The following is a 19,003-nucleotide window of genomic DNA, read 5'->3' on the forward strand; positions in this document are numbered from 1 at the left end:
CTCGCTTAGGTTTTCTCTACCAGAACATACTTGATTCTCTTCCTTTATAAGCTGATGAGGCAGTTGAGTCCAGGGTATATTACTGTCCTATAATAAAGGAATTGTGTAGATTTTGGTGGTAACTCTAGAATGCTGAGAAGCCATGGTAATTTAGAGCGTTTCTGACACTGTTGTTCAGTAGGTAGCTCAGTCCTTGGTGTTTCCTGGAAAATATCTCAGGGATCACCCCCTCACCAATAATTTTACGTTTTTGTAATGGCCTTCATTTTGCTGTCATGTAACTATGTGCAACACATGATACTAGCCACCAGTTGCCAATTTGAATATACACTGGAAAGAGTAAACTGATTTTTAGGGAGTATTAACTCGATCTTAACAAATGTTGATGTTTAACTAATTGTCATCTTTAAGTTATACTTTTTGAAGAAAAATGTTTCATGTTTTTATGACATGAACTGTTGAAAAGTCAAGATACTGTGGCTATTTTAAAAAATGGACTTAGAAAGGTATTTTAAATATAGCAGTACTTTCTGAATCCAGCCCATTCCATTTTAATCCAAATAAACACCCAGTGAATCTGCTCTGTTTATCCACTTTATACTCAAACAGGTATATAATCAGAGGAGGACACAGCACTGGCTACAGTGAGAGCCAGAAGGAAATTTTCTCCTCCACTCTTACAGTTACTTATGCACCAACAAGCAGCTTGCTCCCACCAGCTTCACCTCAGCTTCTTAAGCAGGCAGACTCCTACTTGTCCTACAAAACCCGTTAGTAATGTTGGCTCTCCTCCCACGCCCCGTGACTCTTTGCAACCTGCTGTTCTACCCAAAGGCAGAGATGATTACTCTCTCAGCACTTTGCTCGTATTTTTTAGTGTTGCTTTATATGGTTTAGAATTTATTTTTATATTTTCCTCCCTCCCTTGACTGTGAGTTCCTTGCGGTCAGGGACTATTCATTATTCTTTTCAATATACTATTGTCTAATGCTAAACTTAATATTAGACCTAGAGTAGATACTTAATAAATATTTAATGAAAAATGTAAATAGATTCTCAAACAGACTTTAGAAATGGTTGATCCCCACGGTGTTGAAATAAAACTTTCTATGTAAGGTGGTGATGGTGCATGCCCTCTGATGGATTACTCTTGTAAAAGCTGCACCTAGGCTTCTGCAACCCATCAGCTGCAGATCTATCTTGAAACCCACTTGCATTCTGCAGTGCATTGTCTTTCAGGAAAAAAGTCAGGTCTGGGTTTATAGCAGAGCCAACTCTCAATCTAAGGAGATATGATAACAAACTGTTGAATGATGAGTGTGCGTCTCCAAGTAAATACAAAATACCTTTAATGTAAGTTCAAATTTATGATAAGTGTGGTAATAGATCAAAGATGTTTCAGTTCTTTTCACCTTTAGATTTACTTAGGAGATGGTCTGAGAATTTGGTGTCAGCCATGGCACTGTATGGATCAAGTATGTATTGACTCTTCTTGGGTTAAGAAACCTAGACTGTGGAGTGATGGCTTCTCAAGCAGCCCTTATACTGGAAGGATCTCTTAGAGTCCCAGGACTTTCCTGGGCCTTGGTTAATTCTGGAGCACTCTTAAAAAATAGACCAATTCACAGTTGTTATTGGATAATCTGGTTCTAACTTAGCTTAGTATTCCATTTCTGCATTGTGACTGTTTGTGCACGTGTATCTGAGTTTCTGCATGTATGGGTATTGTCTTACGTCAGTTTAGGCTTCCATAATACAGTATCATACCCTGGGTGGCTTCAACAACAGACGTTTATTTCTCACAGTTCTGGAGCCTGGACATCTGATGCCTGGTTGCCAGCATGATCTGGTTCTTGGTGAGGGCTCTCCTTTTGGTTTAGTCTTCTGGTGGAATCTTCACATGGCAGAGAGAGAGAGTGGAGAGAGAGAGAGAAGGAGGAAGAGGGAGGGAGAGAGAGAACAAACTATTATGTTTTTCCTATAAGGGCACTAATCCCATTCATGAGGGCTCTACCTTCATGACCTAATTATTTTCTAAAGACACCACCTTCTAGTACCATCACATTGAAAGTTAGGATGGCAACGTAAGAATTTTGGCGGGGACACGAACATTCAGCCCATGACAGGTACGTCTTCAAGTGTCACCATTAAAAGTATTCCATAGGAAACTATAGGATGTAGTTTGTCATAACGATTAAGACCCCTTTTTTTCTGATTTATCTCTACCATTTACATAATTTTCTAAACTGCATTTTCCTTGGTTTCTGTGATAATGGTAATAAAAATAGTACCTACCTTTAGGCTGCTGCATGAGTTGGGCATTGTCCATCCCCACGGCTCATCATTCACGTTGCAGTCTATATGACTAGCTTCTCGAAGTTTGAAGAGCACAGTGAGTGCAGCCAGTACTGGAAGGCCTGCTTAGTTATGAGAATTAATGAGTCGCTGCACATAGAGCGCTTAGCACTGTGCCTGGCATTCAGGATGTGCACAACAAATGATCGCTTTCATTGTTATAGGAATGTTCTCACTGCTCTTTTAAGAAGGTTGGACAGGATAAAGGGTATGGCATGGGCTATCACAAATAACATTTTAAAGTTATGCTAACAGGTAAGGGATTGAAAATATAATCCATTTCATAATCATTGCCACAGTCTGTGTTTAGAAGTCAGCTAGTTTGCTAGAAATCCCAAGCTAAACTGCATAAATGTAGTTAAGCCACACTTTTAATGTATTTGGAGGTGACTATCTCCAGTTCTGCTTTCTGAGACGCCAATCCTTTAGAATATAACTTTTACTAGAAGTAAGGAAATAACTGAGGAGGCCTCTGAAATAATGATTTCAAAGACCTTGTTATGAAGACATGGAATTGACTTTGGGTTCTTCCAGGACTTTAATGACTCTTAATACACTTACGGCTCTTAAACAATATGGTCATATTGTTTCCCCATCCATAGCAGATTGGAAGAGCAAGTCTGAAAGGGGGTGTGTTTGTGTATGCATATGTGTGTGGACAGCTACTGTTATGAAGAGGCAGTGTTTGTGGTGCATACCATACACTGTGACAGCCAGTGGAATAATCAGAAGCTTGGCCTGGAGGGGTGAAAAAGAAAAAAAAATCTCCATATTGAAGATTATCCTTGAGATGTTAAGAAAATATGTTCTATATTTTCTGTTTTATAAGACAATTCACATCTAAAATTTATTCCCATTTTATGACCATTTATTAACTAAAACATGGTTTACATGAAAACAGTTTGGTGGCTAAGAGGAGACAGCATGATTTGGTGGAAACAGGAGTTGGAGTTGGACTGGATTTACATTTCATCCAGGTTCACTTCTTATGCTTAAGGGATGTGGGCAGGTTACTTGATCCTGTGAGCTTGGTTTTCTTACCTTTCTTATCTGTAAAGTGGAAGTGATGCTTCCCACCATGCTGTGAGCTGGGATGACATCAGATATGTCAAGTGAAGCCAGCAAGGGCCTGGCATATTGTTCCCTCCCAACATATTATTTGCCTTATCTGCTTGGTGAAATTTATCTGAAACACCCCATTCCTTTTTTTTTAAATCCACTCTTTAAGGCTTTATTTATTTATTTACTTATTTATTTATTTAATGTTTTTGTTTCAGAGAGGAAGGGAGAGGGAGAGAGAGAGAAACATCAATGATGAGAGAGAATCTTGGATTGGCTGCCTCCTGCATGCCCCTAATTGGGGACTGAGCCCACAACGCAGGCACATGCCCTGACTGGGAATTTCCTGGATCATAGGTCGATGCTCAACCGCTGAGTCATGCCAGCCGGGAAAAACCATTCTTGATAAGATTTCACTGCATTGCTATTTCTCTGACTAGAAATTAAATTTATAGTGCACAACTCAGACAATAACTGGTCATTGAACTCAGTAATTGTGAACTTTGAGTGATTTAGATACTGCTAAAAGCCTGCAGGTAAAGTCTGTAGCAAAGTTCTGTGGTGGTCTATGAGTCTTAAAAGTATTTGTTTTGTAGTTTTGTGAGGTTCCTGGAATGTTATGACTCTCTAGGACAAAGAAGGAAAGATAAATTTTATTTATTGTCAGTGCTACCGAAGTTAAGAAGACTGATCTCATTCTTGTGTTAAATGCAGTTTTAATATAGTTCAGGTAATGGTACTAGGCTGTGTTACAATTCCCCTTTTTTCCCCATTTACTCTTAGGTGCTTCTTGTCATTATTATATATCTTATTGATTTGGAGGATATTCTAGTGACTTGCACTATTGATTAGGCGGAATGTTTCTATATTTTGTGATGTAGCAGTTTTGCTCTTTTATTATTATTCCCACTAGGCTCAAATTGAAAAGACCCACAGATCTTTTTCTATCATGGAATTTTTAGTCTTCTATGACATATATAGGATTAAAGAATTTCAAGAAAGCTGCCTAATTCCTTTAAATTTATCTTAAATACACCATCTGCTATGTAACCTCAAGTGTTCTTATGGTTTATTAGATTTATTACACAAACATTTAATGTGTAAATATAATTTAATACACTTCCCACAGGTGTTTAATTAGGCTTTAATTTCAGCCACTAGAATTAAATCCAGCAAAGTGTGTGTAGGTCTCTAAATCATAGTACTGTCTCTCAATATTAACTGGTCAGATGTGAATTTGTATCTTAGTTTAATTTTAATTTTAATATCTTTAAGTCTCTGATGGATTCTGATATCAGATTACTACATTGAAGAGAAGATTCTTCATCTTTTGGGGGTGGGGGCTATTTTAATAGATTGGACTAATTCTATTGCAAGTGATTGAGAATTCCAACTCCAACTAGCTTAAAAAAGAATTGATCAGCTCAAGTAGCTTGGAAGAATACTTGGACGAATTGGAGAAAGAGAAGGAGGAACTGGGGCCTTTATGAGTGGATTTAATGATGGCAGAAATCTCTATTATTATTTTTTTAACCCACGTTTCTGTTTCTGTTTCTAACATTTGTTCTGTTTGGAAGGATTTTTTTCATAAGGCGGGGGCATTGTCATTGCAGCCCAAGCTTAGCAACTCCAGTACAAAAACAGCTTCTTTCCTTTCATGTTCATTTGTTAGGACCAGGGAAGATTCTCATTGGCCAGAACTTGGTTATGTGCCCATGGGGATGATGGGAAGGCTTGCTAGGCACAGTCTCTCACTCTAAAAACCTACTGAAAATCTGATGAGTACCACAGCCCTTTGTGGGAAATCTCTAAGCATAAATGGGTGTAAGTATGTGCATATTCTTTCAGGAAACTCTTTAGTTCATAATTTCTCCTTAGAGGTTTATGGACTTCAAGTTAAGGACACCTGTGATAAAATGTTAAGGCAATGTGATCCATCATTGAAATAAAATTTTGGCGAATGTGTTTTTATTTCCAATAGAGCAGATTATTTTCATTTTAAAAAAAGTGTGTGTGTATGTGTATCTCCAATAGCATTCAAGGAAATAACTCCTTGTAATATAAGAGAATGTACAGACTTTATCTGGGGACCAACTACACAAGCTTAAAACATCTTTAAGTTTTAATGACAAAGCTGCTTCCAAGAATAGTTAACACACCTGAGAAGAACCAGAACTGATTATTGGATTTGCCACAGAGTAGAAAAGAGAGACCTTGGTGTCTCTAATAAGTCAAGCTTTTTCATGAAAAATCAGAGTAGGCTATAAGTGACTGGAGGAGATAGAAGATACTCGCTGAAAAGAAGTGAGGTCCACCTGGACTACTGCATGCCCCTATAATTGGTCTCCTATCTTCCACTCTTGTCTTCTTGTCAGTCATGTAACCACTGTTCATTCGCCAGTCCTTGTGCTAAAAATACTTAACAGACCTATAAGCCATGATCTGGCTCCTCCTTTCCCCCCACCTCACTGTATGCTGGTTTCACCTTCACCATTGACTGACCCCTTTCTATTCCTTGCATGTGCCAGCCTCTCATTGTTCTTCGGTCTTTGCCCATGGTGCACCTTATTCCTTGAATGTCTTTTCTCCACTTTTTTCTTGGCTCTGTCCTACTTACCCTTTAGGCCTTGGTTTAATTTATTACTTCCTCAGAGAGGCCTTCTGGAACCAAGTCTAGATAAACTCCTTTCTGTTCTTCCTCCAGTAGTGTTGTATTACTGCAAGTTGTAAGAATATATATTTGTTTATTTAATGTCTCTCTTCCCTTTGCATTAAAAGTGCTATGCAGTCAGGTATTATATCTGTTTTGTCAGTTGGTGCCTAACACAGTGCTTGGGATATAATTCTTAGTAAATGCCTTCAAATAATCAGTGAAGAAATGAAAAGGGAATAGAGGAGATTAGAAACAGTTGCAACAGCTGAATACAAAGCTTAGAAATAGCAAGGAGTGGTAAGTAAAGTAGGCGTTTTGATGGTCGAGTCAAAAGAGAGACATACATGCAAAAAGCCCACAGAACAGTATTGCGTCTGGGGCATGGGGCTGTGTGATTTCAGGCATGTATCCCGTGAGGACATGCACAGGCACATGTGCCTCCTGCTCAGCTGCCCCTGAGTGAGTCAGTGTGACATTTGGGAGGCCTGGTAATCAGTATAGCTTAGCAGCCTGGGGAACAGTGTGCACACTGCCTGTAAGTGACGACCGTAGCCATTTGTGCCTGTGGTTCAACACGCGCTCCACTGCCGATTTGGCTTCATTTGTAACACTGAGTTATCATTACTGAAATACTGGAAATTGCCCTGTACACTTTAGAGGCATTGTCATTAAAAATAATTGACCTTCTTGGAATACTTATAAAAGGGGAGACTCAGTTGTAATCAGGATTTATAATACTGGATTTTAAATAATAAAAAAATTACTTATTTATAGTAAATCGTTATCACCCAATTTAGTAAATCCTTTTAAATAAAATTTATTCCCCACTTTTCAGTTAATATTTTGCATTTTCTTACCTATGAATAGAATCACATTGTGATGGGCTATGTCTCTTTATCTCAGCTTTTTAAAAACAATTTTAAAGAAATTTTAAAAATGTTTTTCAGTTACTGTTGACATACAATATTATATCAGTCTCAGGTGTACAACATAGTGATTAGACAGCTATATAACTTACAAAGTGATCACCCCATAAGTCTAATACCTACCTGCCACCTATTTCAATATTATTGACTGTATTGCCTATGCTGTACTTTACATCCCCATGACTGATTTTATAAGTGGCCATTTGTACATCTTAATTTATTTCCCTTTTCCCTCATTCCCCCACCTCCCCTCCCATCTTGCAACCACTAATTTGTTCTCTGTATCTGTGAGTTTGTTTATTTTTAGTTTGTTCTTAAATGGCTTCCTTTTGATTCAGATATAGTTAGAGCAGAGCTCCCCCACTTTTCCCCTGTTTTCTAAATAGTACTTATGTGATTTTAGTGTTTGTATTATGAGTGATGTGTGAATGCTTGACTTTTGAAAGAGACCTTTTAATCCTAGCAACATCTTTAACATCAAGTTAAGAGTCTCCAGATCCACATGGGGAGTTGGGCTGTGCTTAAAGATATTAAGAGCCCACCGGCAGATAAGATCCTCAAAGAAGAGAACCAAAAGTCACCACTCCTGTGCTTCTCTTGATAACAGTTTCCCCATCTTACTGTGGTATGCTGGCTTCATGGTAGTGGGAACTGGTAATTTAAAAAGGTATTAAGAATAATATGGTGACACGGGAGACATTTTCCTAAGACCAGTCTTTGTATAAGTTTACCCTTTGAACCAGATCTATAATGCTCCTTTTCTTGGAGCTTTGCATAACTGGCTCCTTCTCATCTTTTAGATTTCACTTTAAATACCACATCCTTAGAGAGGCTTTCTGAAGTAGGCCAGTTCTCAAAGACGTGGTTCATACTTGAGAATGGGCACAAAAGGATTCATCTTTGAGCAATGTTACTTTTCTTTTGCATATCTATGAATTAGAAAATAACCAAATGCAAGAGTGCCCATGAGTTTAACAACACAAGGGGGAGGATGTTTTTCAGATTCCTGGAGCCTCCCGTGTTTTTTAGAGCCTCCCCCAGAGTTTAATATAATCAGGTGTGAAAGACCCTTTCAGTAAGAGGGAGTTTTTCCTTTCAACTCTTTTTTGGCTAGTTTGAGTGTTGGATATCTCAATTCTCTTTTAAAAGAATTTTGAGTGGTGCCACTCAGATGTGGATACTGGATTGGGAATTTTTTCTTTCTGTGGCACTTCCACATCGTATTCACTGCTGCGCCATCTGGCCTTGCAGGGTTGCAGTGTTAGGCCTGCCTGGGGTCTTCTAGACCATTCCCCATCTTCCCCTTTATTCTCTCCCACCAGGGCATGTTTATTTCCCGCATAACTTTGAAGAACACTCATTTATTTAATTTGTTTCTTGACTGTGCTCCCCTCAAGATGTTAACTGCAGCAGAGGGGCAATTATATCCGTTCTCTCAGGTGCAGCCTGAGTGCCCAGCACAGTGTCTGACACTTATGGGCCTTATATTTCCTACTCCCACAGGATAAGGCTTATGATGCTCTGTGGTTGTATCGTGAGGTAGGGAAGCTTGCTAGGTGTACGCAAGCCAGACGCTTTCACTGCATCGCTCAGATACCTTAGCAAGGCCTTATCTACGAGGTGTAGGACCTTGGATCTGGGGTTAGGTTAAGCAGGTATAATGATATTATTAGAAACATCGTCAGCATTTGGAAAACTAGGCAATTAAGGAGAATTGGTCAATGACTGATATTTTACTGTTACCTCTCCCTATTCTTGAAACTGTTAGTATCTCTGAGACATACATTTCTCTAATTTGTTATGATAATTTGGCCAATAGTGTAAGCAATATAGCACCATAGTTTAGAGCATAGACACTGGATCGAGTCACCTGTGTTCACTTCCTGGCTCTACCTCTTTTGAACTATGTGATTTTTGCTGGTTTCTTAATCTCTCTGATCTTAGTTTCTCATTTGAAAAATAAAGCTAATTATAGAATGTATTTTACAAGGTTCTTGTAAAGATGAAATGAGTTAATATGTTCAGTGTGTTTAGAACAGTATCAGAAAAACAGTAAGCATTCAGTGTTAGCCAAAATAAATAAACAAATAAATATATTATATAATTCAGGGATATAATTTAGGTTTACATTTGTTCTGTTTTTCTCTATGTTATATGTCTGTCTGAAATTTTAAAAGGTAAACTAATTTCTTCCTAAAATTCTTTCTTATTAAAGCCAAGAGCCATCTTAGTCAATGATACAGATATTTATATACACACACACATACATATATACACATGTATATATGTATGTGTGCGTGTATATATATATATATATATGTGTGTGTGTATATATATATTTAAGTTGGGAGACCAACCCTGAGAAGAGTGGGGAAGGCTGATTCCTGGGTACCTGAATTTATAAATATCCACGGGAAGGAATTTTAAAAATGCAAAAGTTCCTGAATGAATAATCAAAGTGATTGATATCTCTCAAAGTATTCAACCCTGCAGCAATTGCTTAGTACATGTTAAAATCTCCTCTTTTGGACTTGCCTTCAGAGCAAATTTACAATCTTTACAAGGACATCTGTCTTTTTATTTTGTAGTTAAATCTTGTTTTAGATTCAAGATGGTATTACTCAGTTTTATCATTCACCTGATTTATTGGACTTGACACCAAATAATATTGGTTCTTAAAAAAATCCACTCTCAAAGTATGAACATGTGGTCCTCTGAGGACAATCAAAAGAGTGTGATGTGGGCTTAGTGATGTTTTTGAAGGTGAGGTTCCAAAAGTGGCCTGAGCATATGGCCCTGTCCCTAGAATGTGGTGCAGCCTCACAAGGTTATCACTTTGAGGAGAATAACTCCTATTGGCTGTATAAGGTCCAGCAGTTAATTTAGACTCCCCAGAGGGTCTTGTTGATTCTTTACTTTTAAGATACATAACAACTTTGAAGCCAAAGTTAATTTGAATGTGTGAATTCTATTAGTTTAAAAAAATCTTTAGCGGTTCCAATATGCAATCCATTCTTTGTCATTGTTGGATCTTACCCATTAAACATTTATCATTTTAATTATACATATTCGAAACCTTCATTTTCATCATCAATACTACCTTGATAAACCCACAGCACGCACACACGAATGGCTTATGTTAAAAACAGAAATGCATTCAGTCATTGATTACATCACAGCACATTCCTGAAAATGGTTCTATGAAGCAGATAATATTTTCCCAGAGGAGCAATATTGTTGGTTTTGCTTCTAGCTGATGACAGAAAATCAAATAAATCAGAGATGTAGCAATAATGCATTATAGATGCAAAATTATAACAGCCAACCCCTTGATAATGTCTAAAATAATAAAGTTGTGTACTAAGTCCTGTCAAATGTCTAAAAATGTATTGGATATATTGATTAGAAAGAGGGTATAAATGGACTATCAAGTTATTATATTGCAAAGAAAACCTCTATTGATGTGTTAAGTTGACTGGAAACTGATATCTGACCAATAATAAATGGTAATTATTCATTTAACTATAATGTTCTTAAAAATTATATGGGGTTTGGAGGGAGATGATTTGCAGGGCCCATGTCTCTGAAACTAAGGAAATTTAAACATTACGCCCTTTCCCCCCTTGATAGAATATTCCTGCAAACAGGCAGATATGTAAAAAAAATCATACTGTCAATCTTGGAGGCATCTCCTAACCTACTTTAGTAGATTTTCAATACATTTGTTAATGAGATTGACTGCTTGATCGATTAATTCATTCATTGATTCAAGGGATATATATTGGACATCGACCATGTTCTAGACTCTGTTCTTGACATTGGGGAGTTGAACAGAAATCAGTAAAGGAGACTGAGAATGACTGGAAGGACAACCAGGTAAGTGTTGTGTTGGGGAAGTCAGAAAGACATTTCAAGTAACTAACATGATCATTTGTGTCAAGTAATAGGAAGACTGAAAACTGACCATGGAATTTATCAAGATAAAGAGTCTCTTATGACCTTGACAGTTGTGGTTTGGGAGGGAATGAAAGCCTGATTGGAGAGAATGGAGCTAGACATTGGAGGTAGGAGTTTAAACAACTCCTTTAAGGAGGTTTGCTGTAAAGGGTTGGAGAAAAATGAGGTGATTAGGAGATGAAGGCACAGGGATTGGCGTCTAGAAAGTTAAAAAAAAATAAAACGGGAGAAATCACAGCATGTTTGTGTGTCTGTGGTAGTGATCTAGTAGAGGGGCAATCTGCTCATGCAAGAGGGAGGGTAGAAGAGCTGGATCGATGTTCCTGAGCATGTGTGAGGGGGTGGGACTAGTGCACAAATGAAGCATAGATCTAGCTGGGAGCACAGATGGTTCCCTGTTATAAAGAAAGAAGGTAGAGCGTGTGGGCATAGATGCCAAAAGGTGGGCAGTTGTAGCAGTGGGTATTATTTATCCTTTTAAAAATAATTTTAAATGTTCAGAGTATTCAGTATTGTTGCCCAGTATCACACCAGATAATCATCAGCTGAAAACAGTGTGTCACTCACCTTGATACTCTGTTGACAGTCATTAGAATGCTTTACACTACATTGGAAACTCATTAAAAACGCTTAATAGCAACTTTTCAAATGGTGTTTCAAAATCTCCTTCCCAGAGCAAGCAGGCCTGAGACACTTATGGAAAAATACTGTGATTGACCTTGCCCTTTGCCTTCAGTTTGACAAATCATTGAATATGAACAGGTAGGGACTGGAATCAGCTAGGTGTGGCTGCTAATTTGGGACCTTTAAATGATTGCCCTGGAGATGAGACTAATGAGGAAAGATCTGAATTACTGGGTCAGACTTCCAGTAATTCCAGATCTATCAGTTCTTCATGGGTAGTTTGTCGATCATCTTCTTCTCCACCCCCTAGTGACAGCAAGATTGTAAAGTACATGGCATAAAAACGTAAGGCCTGTGTCTGGAGAATCATCATATGATGGCTTTCTGTGTGTTTATGTAATTTTATACATCAGGTTAAAGAGGAAGACAAATTAATATACATCTGCTGTATGCTAAGCATGTACCAACCTCGGTAATGATGTTATTTAATGTCAAATGGACATTCACTGCCTTGAATTAAAATGAGAAATACAGACATAAAAGCTATAGTTGCTTAGAGCAAGGAAAAAATCACTGTGGACTGAATAGTAGCAGGAAACTTGGATGAGAAACATGGAACTTACATGGGACTTTGAGCCAAGTCTTTGTCTTGGCTCCTGAGATAAGAAAAAGATGTATCTGCACCTAGCAAAATGCTTGGCACATGTTAAGCACTTAACAAATGACTGTTTGATTAATTTGCTGTGTTATGTGTGTGAATGTTTAAATCTTTTGTTCAGATTTCCCGAAAATGTCAAAACAATGGAGAATAGGCACAAATATCTGTATATATGTAGTAAAGAATCCTGCTTTGCCAGCATTATCCAGTCTTAATTAGAAATCTAATTTAGGCCCAGACTGGCTGTCTTCTGAAGGATTTATGAAATGTTTTAACAAAAGTGGCAGGTTTCTGGAAAGGACTAAACAACCAGAGAAGAGAGACCTTTGCTCATTCATCTTGATCCAAATGGGAATATTTTCTCTGGTAAATGAAAGTTGCAATTGGGATTACCTATTTTTTCTTTTAGAAAAAATATTTCTTCTACAAGAAAGAAAAAGGAATGATTAAATGATTGTGGAAAAGAGGTAGAGAATAGAGTAGCTTTTCGGTTGACCTTGAGGCTCTAGCACTTGGATTAGTGGTGACTACTTCAGCCTCCATGCTATTTTCAGTTGCCAAAGGAGAATGTCTTACCGACAGTCTTGAGACAAGCTCTTGCTCTTTTGGGATCAGTAGATTGCTCAAAGTGATGCTCACTGTTCTGTTTAAAACCCCCGCTATTCCTTAAACCGTAAAAGTATGTTTCTGTTTTTCAAACTAGAAACATTTTATTTTCTATTGTCTTTGATTTTGCAGTAAAATTTTGATAACTTTATGGTAGAGTTTCAACATTTTCTATTAGATTATGCATGTGTAAATGACTGCCAGGAAATTTTGTTCGAAGTCCAAATTCCTATAGCTAATTACTTATTTGTAGAGAACGCTTTCAAATCAGTCCATTAATTGAAATTTTTGAATAAATTCCCTAAGAGTTTAACTCTTCTGGACTAGAGGTTGGAGACTATTTTGAAGTCATGGTGAAATTTAATCCACTATCAGAGTGGAGGGGATAAATGGGGGAAAAAGGGGGACATCTGTAATACTTTCAACAATAAAGATTAAAAAAAAAATTTAATCCACTGAAAAAGCCAAGGTCTGAATGTGAGCTGCAGCTAAGGAAGACTCTAATGTTAAGTAAAATGAGCAACCACTGCAAGGGCCTGAAGGTAACTATGTGTGGAACATAATATTCAGGCAGTCTTGTGAAAATTGGTATTTTTCAGGTAGCACATAACTTATAAAGGATAACATCTAAACGATATCCAGCTTACTATAGAGTATAGGATACACTGATGAGTGAGGTTTGATGGACCTGTGGAAATATCCTTGGTTAAAGAACCCTGTTAAGGAAATAAAAGCAAGCGACGTGGGCAAGGTGAGTGATATTTGCGTAGGCAAAACCTAATCCAATGTTGCCCACAGCTGTTGATGTTGAAAACCTGAGCAAATAGTGGGCTTCACCTAACCTTCAGTTCTAATGATTCTTTAGCAATTATTTCTTTCAGCTCAGTGGTTCATTCAGATACTTCTGTGAACCACATATATTTAAAAGATTGGACCAAATCAGTAGGAATATAGAGCAGATTCAGTTAGCTTAAAGGGATTCATATTCTCTCTCCTTCCTCCTCATGGCGTTACAGCTGAGTTTAGACTCTAGTTAAGCCCTGCTGCTCTTCATATCCTGCTTGGCTCATCCCGAAGCTATTAACTGACAAAACCAATTACCAGAATTAAAAAAATCAGCATCAAGTCCTCAGGCACTGCTAGGGTTCCATTTAGGGTAATCCTGGACATCATAGTATGTAGATGGTTCACAAAACTGAGGTTTAAAATAGCCTAGAAATTATGGGTAGCAGGTGAAGTGCAACATTTCCCTTTGAAATACAACTAATCTTTCTTTTTGCTTCTTTACCCAGATTACAGGAACTGACAATCCCAAGCCAATTATCTGTCACTTAAAAAAATAAATCGGTTCATTTTGTAGTAAGAGGTTTTAATCTTAACTGGCTTTCAAATATTAATAAAGGGAAATGGTTCTAGTAGTAAGCATTGGTGTTAATTTGGTTTAATAAATTACCTCAGGGTTGGTCTGAAATTCTGTTTTGGCCTTGAGGTAACCTGTTGAACTTAGAATTAAGAAAAAACTTCAGAGGATTCTTTTCATTGCTACTGCTCTCCTTTGGATAAAGGGAAAGAGAAAGCAGTACTGTTGTTGGAAGTGGGAGCTTTTGTTGGTTTGTTTTTGTGAGGGGGATAGATAGTGGGTATTTCTTTGGGCCATGTCAACCTGGATTTTTTCCTCCTTGAGAGGGTTGCAGGAAATGACAACTTATAAATATTGAACATACTTCTTGACGTCTAATTTACATAGGGCTATCTCGTCACTTCGAATTATCTAGATATAAGGTATTCCTGTGCTATTATCATCTTTCTAAAGAAGAATTCATATGTAGCCTTAGTTCCTTACTTTTGATTTTATTTATTTATTTATTTATTTATTTATTTATTTATTTATTTATTTATTTATTTTCCCCATTGCTAGTGCCATTTTGTGTGGAGCAAGCAGTTTCTATTTAGGACTCTTTTCCCTGAGATTTTCCTTGAGAGTCTTTCCTTTTACTCACTTAGTCCTATAAACCCATTTCAGGCTCCAGGCTCGAGCTCGTTCTACCACAGTCTTGCCAGACCAAAGATCACCATCTGTGAACTTGGTCACTGCATGAGCAGAAGGATGGGGGTGGGGGGACATCATGACAGCTACTCTTGTACATGCTGCTCTCTCCTGAAAGTTGCTCTCCTTTTCTTTATTTTCCAGCCATTTGGTTACTTGAACTATAGTTTAGTTGGTTAATTAAAAGAAAAAATCTTTATTGATTTCAGAGACGAAGGGATAGGGAGAGAGAGAGAAACACTGATGATGAGAAAGTCATTAATCAGCTGCCTCCTGCACGTCCCCCACTGGGGATCGAGCCTGCAACCCGGGCATGTGCCCTGACTGGGAATCAAACCTCGATCTCTTGAATCCTAGGTCAATGCTCAACCGCTGAGCCATGCCGGCTGGGCTTAGTTGGCTAATTTAACTTGCCTTATTTTTTTTTCTACTGAAGTTTTGAGATACATACATATCTACTGAATTGAGATGGAAAGAGGAACATGGGATTGCCGAATGACAAAAAGGACTCATGAGTGTAACAAATGGAATACAAAGTTCTAACTGTATTTTTTCCGTCCTTAATGATATTGTTAATAGACCACCTTTGAAACATCAATACCGTAAGCTTCTCGTTACCCAAGCTGAAGAGTCATTTTTGAGTTATCTTTATTTTTTTATTCCCCATAGCTAGGGCAACTGTATGATTTATTGTCCAAACTGGGACAATGTTGAGAATAAAAGAGACACCAGTTACTGTACAGGGCACTGGGACAGTAGACAGAAATCAAATTTGTTCCAGGTGAACAGGCAATGTGTGATTACCTTATCCATAAAAAGTCAGCAAGATTTGTTGGCTTTCCCATCAAAACATATGTTAAATGAATTCATTTGTCTCCATTTCCACTGCTATCAGGTAGTCCAAGCCATTATCATCTACTCTGTGCTAACTCCTAGGGGATTTGCTTTGATTCTTGCCCTTCTATAATTTATTTTCTACGCAACTGCCAAAACAATCTTTTATAAGCAATTAGATCACAGAATTCCCTTTCTCCCAAATCTTCTAAGGTTTCAGTGTCCTTAGAAGGAACTTCACACTGCTTTCCTGGTCTATGATGCCTTCCTATTTCTTGTAGGCCATCCCATGTCAGCATATTCCTAGTACTCCCTCTACTGGGCCTTCTTTTTAGATCTTCAAATGCAAATCTCATGCATTTGTCCTCTCTGTCTGAAATGCTTGACCTCCACCCCAGGTATTACCTTTCTGAGTTTTATCATTTAGATCTCAGAAAAATATCACCTCCTCTGAGTACTCATTCTAATGCTGACTTCATCCCTTCTCTAATTGTCGTCATACTGTGTTTCTTTATAACCCTTCTCAGTATCTGAAATTATCCTATTCTATTGTTAAAAATTGTGGTAAAATATACATGACATAAAATTTACCGTGTTAACCATTTTGAAGTGTACAGTTCAGTGGCATTAAGCACATTCACATTGCGCAACCATCACCATCCATCCATCCATCCCTAGAACATTTTTCATCTTCCCAAACTGAAATTTCATACCCAGTAAAAAATAACTCCCCATTCTTCCCTTCACCCAGCCCCTAGCGCCCACCATCCTACTTTCTGCCTCTGAATTTGACTACTCAAAAGTACCTTATATAAGTTGAATCATACAGTAGTTGTCCTTTTGTGACTGGCTTCACTTAGCATAATGTTCTCAGAGTTCATCTGTGTTGTGGAATGTGTCAGAATTTCCTTTTCAAGGCTAAATATTCCATTATATATGTATGTATTTCACTGTTTACCCATTTTTTGTTGATGGACACAGGTTCATTTCATATTTTGGCTATTGTAAGTAATGCTTCATTGAACATGGATATATAGATATATCTGTTCGAGTCCCTGCTTTCAGATCTTTTGGGTATACACTCAGAAATGGAATTGCTGGATCATATAGTAATTCTGTGTTTAAGTTTTTCAGGAACTGTTTTCCATAGTGGCTGTACCATTTTACACTACAGGAAGCAGTGAACAGGGTTTGAATTTCTCCATTTCTTCACCAACGTTTATTTTGTGTGTTTGTGTGTGTGCGCGTGTTTTTAAATAATAGTCATTCTAATGGATATGGTATATCACTGTGGTTTTGATTTGCATTTCCCTAATGGTTAGTGACGTTGAGCATCTTTTCATGGGCTTGTTGTCCATTTGTATATCTTTTATGGGTAAACGTTTATTCAAGTCCTTTGCCCATGTTTTAAATTGGTTGTCTGTTTGTTGTTGTTGTTGAGTTATAGGAGTTCTTCATATAGTCTGGTTATATTCCTTGTCAGATATATGGTTTGTAACATTTTCTCCTATTCTATGAATTTTCTTTTTACTCTGTTGATAGTGGCCTTTGATGTACAAACATTTTTAATTTTGAAGAAGACTACATTATCTAGTTTTTTCCTTGCTTGTGTTTTTGATATATCCAACAAACAATTGCCAAATATAATGTTATAAAGCTTTTCCTGTCTCTCTTATTCTAAGTTTTATAATTTTAGCTCTTAAAATTTAGATCACGTGTGATGAATACAGCGGCGTCTGAGGCACCTCAGACAGGTCCTATTTCTCTTTTTAGGAAAGAAGGAGGTTTGGATATTCTTTTAATTCAAGTCATCAAAAGAACTGAACTTGAGTATATCTTTGGCTTATGTGACATGGGAAACAGCTGCTGTATGAGGAAAGCCTTAGTAAATGTTTTAATTGATGTCAGCAAGTCTTGAATATAACTATTGTTCCTCACCAATTGTGTTTTGAAATATGAGATTTATTTTCAACTTTACAGATTATGGGTAAAATAAAATAAATTCTCTGGGTGGGTTTTAGTGTTTCTCAAAGCTTACCATTCAGATATCAGATATATGTCTGATATCTCTGCTACTTTATCCAGTCCTTAACCTCTGGGTATGGGTGTCTATGATCATCTAAGCCTGAGATCTGCTAATTATGAAGGAAAAATTCAACAAAAATCAATGAACCACTGGAGGGAGAACTTGCCTTTGATTATTTCTTTCCCCCTTTCTGGGGACCACAATTTCTCTTCTCATAAAAATGATTGAAGACTCGTGTCTGAACATTGCTCTCAGGTTTTGGCAAACATTTTTAACTCTGCATTAGTAAATGTGCCAAGAGACCTCTCCCACTTCTTGTGACTATGACTTTACTCTGCTCTTTATTCAGCATAATTTGTATTATACCTCTACCTTAGTACTGTACCATTATAATTAGAGAAGAGCAAATGGAAAAGTGCTAATGATTGTCATAATTGGGTTCATTATTTAAACAAGTATTAGATAAGCTGTTAGGTATTTAAGCATTAAGCATATAATTGGGAAGTGGTTTTGTGCTCTCCAAAAGCTTTCCTGTAAACTTGACTTGAAAATTGTTGGAGGGAGTGGAATAGACAAAGGTGAGAGAAAATATTAGAAGAATGTAGTGCAGTTGCCAGATGGTTTTGTCTCTCTCTGCATACCTAGTACAGATTTTGATGAAAGGTTGGCTTTTTTTGAAAATGTACTGTGTACTTACACTTAAGCCATAAATCTCTTGAATTTGGAGTTCAGTTTAAAAACACCCTGGGAATACTGATGCATCTCTTCTTCTATGTATCTTTTGAAGCACACACACAATGAGAATAAAACATTCTCCAAGTAACAGTCAGCAGTGTGGGAAGAATTGAAATTAGATGATAAAAAAGAAAAAAGTACACATAAATGCTAAGGCTACAAAAAATGGAAATGTTCTAGGTATTTTAATGACCAAGATAATCTGTTGAGACTCTAGTACTCTAAAGGTACTCCTACACTAGTGAGATTCTCCACTGTCTGTCTGGCCATTGATACATAAAAAGAATATTTAAACCACATAAAGACATATTTTTCTGCCTTAAGCTAAAACTGTGGGAGACAAACCAAAGTTCTTAATGGCAGAATAAAATTTTATTTGTAAAAGATGTCAAAGTCTTTCCAGTCAAATGTGATTTTAGTTTGCATCTATAAGAATATTGTTCAGACTCAGATTAACAAAAACCCGTATTTAAGTTTGTTTTACTTTGGTGGTGGGGAGGAGAGGTATTATTCGAAGACAGAG

At 37.3% G+C, this 19,003-nt stretch overlaps 1 protein-coding gene across 5 annotated transcripts in view; it reads left to right on the forward strand.

The window, feature by feature from the left end:
* The window catches only part of TAFA2 (TAFA chemokine like family member 2), a 416,091-nt gene that overhangs the window by 75,524 nt on the left and 321,564 nt on the right, over positions 1-19,003 (forward strand). The gene's annotated exons all lie outside the window — the stretch shown is intronic.

Source organism: Miniopterus schreibersii (assembly GCF_964146895.1).
Source record: "Miniopterus schreibersii genome assembly, chromosome: 2".
NCBI classification, from domain to species: domain Eukaryota; kingdom Metazoa; phylum Chordata; class Mammalia; order Chiroptera; family Miniopteridae; genus Miniopterus; species Miniopterus schreibersii.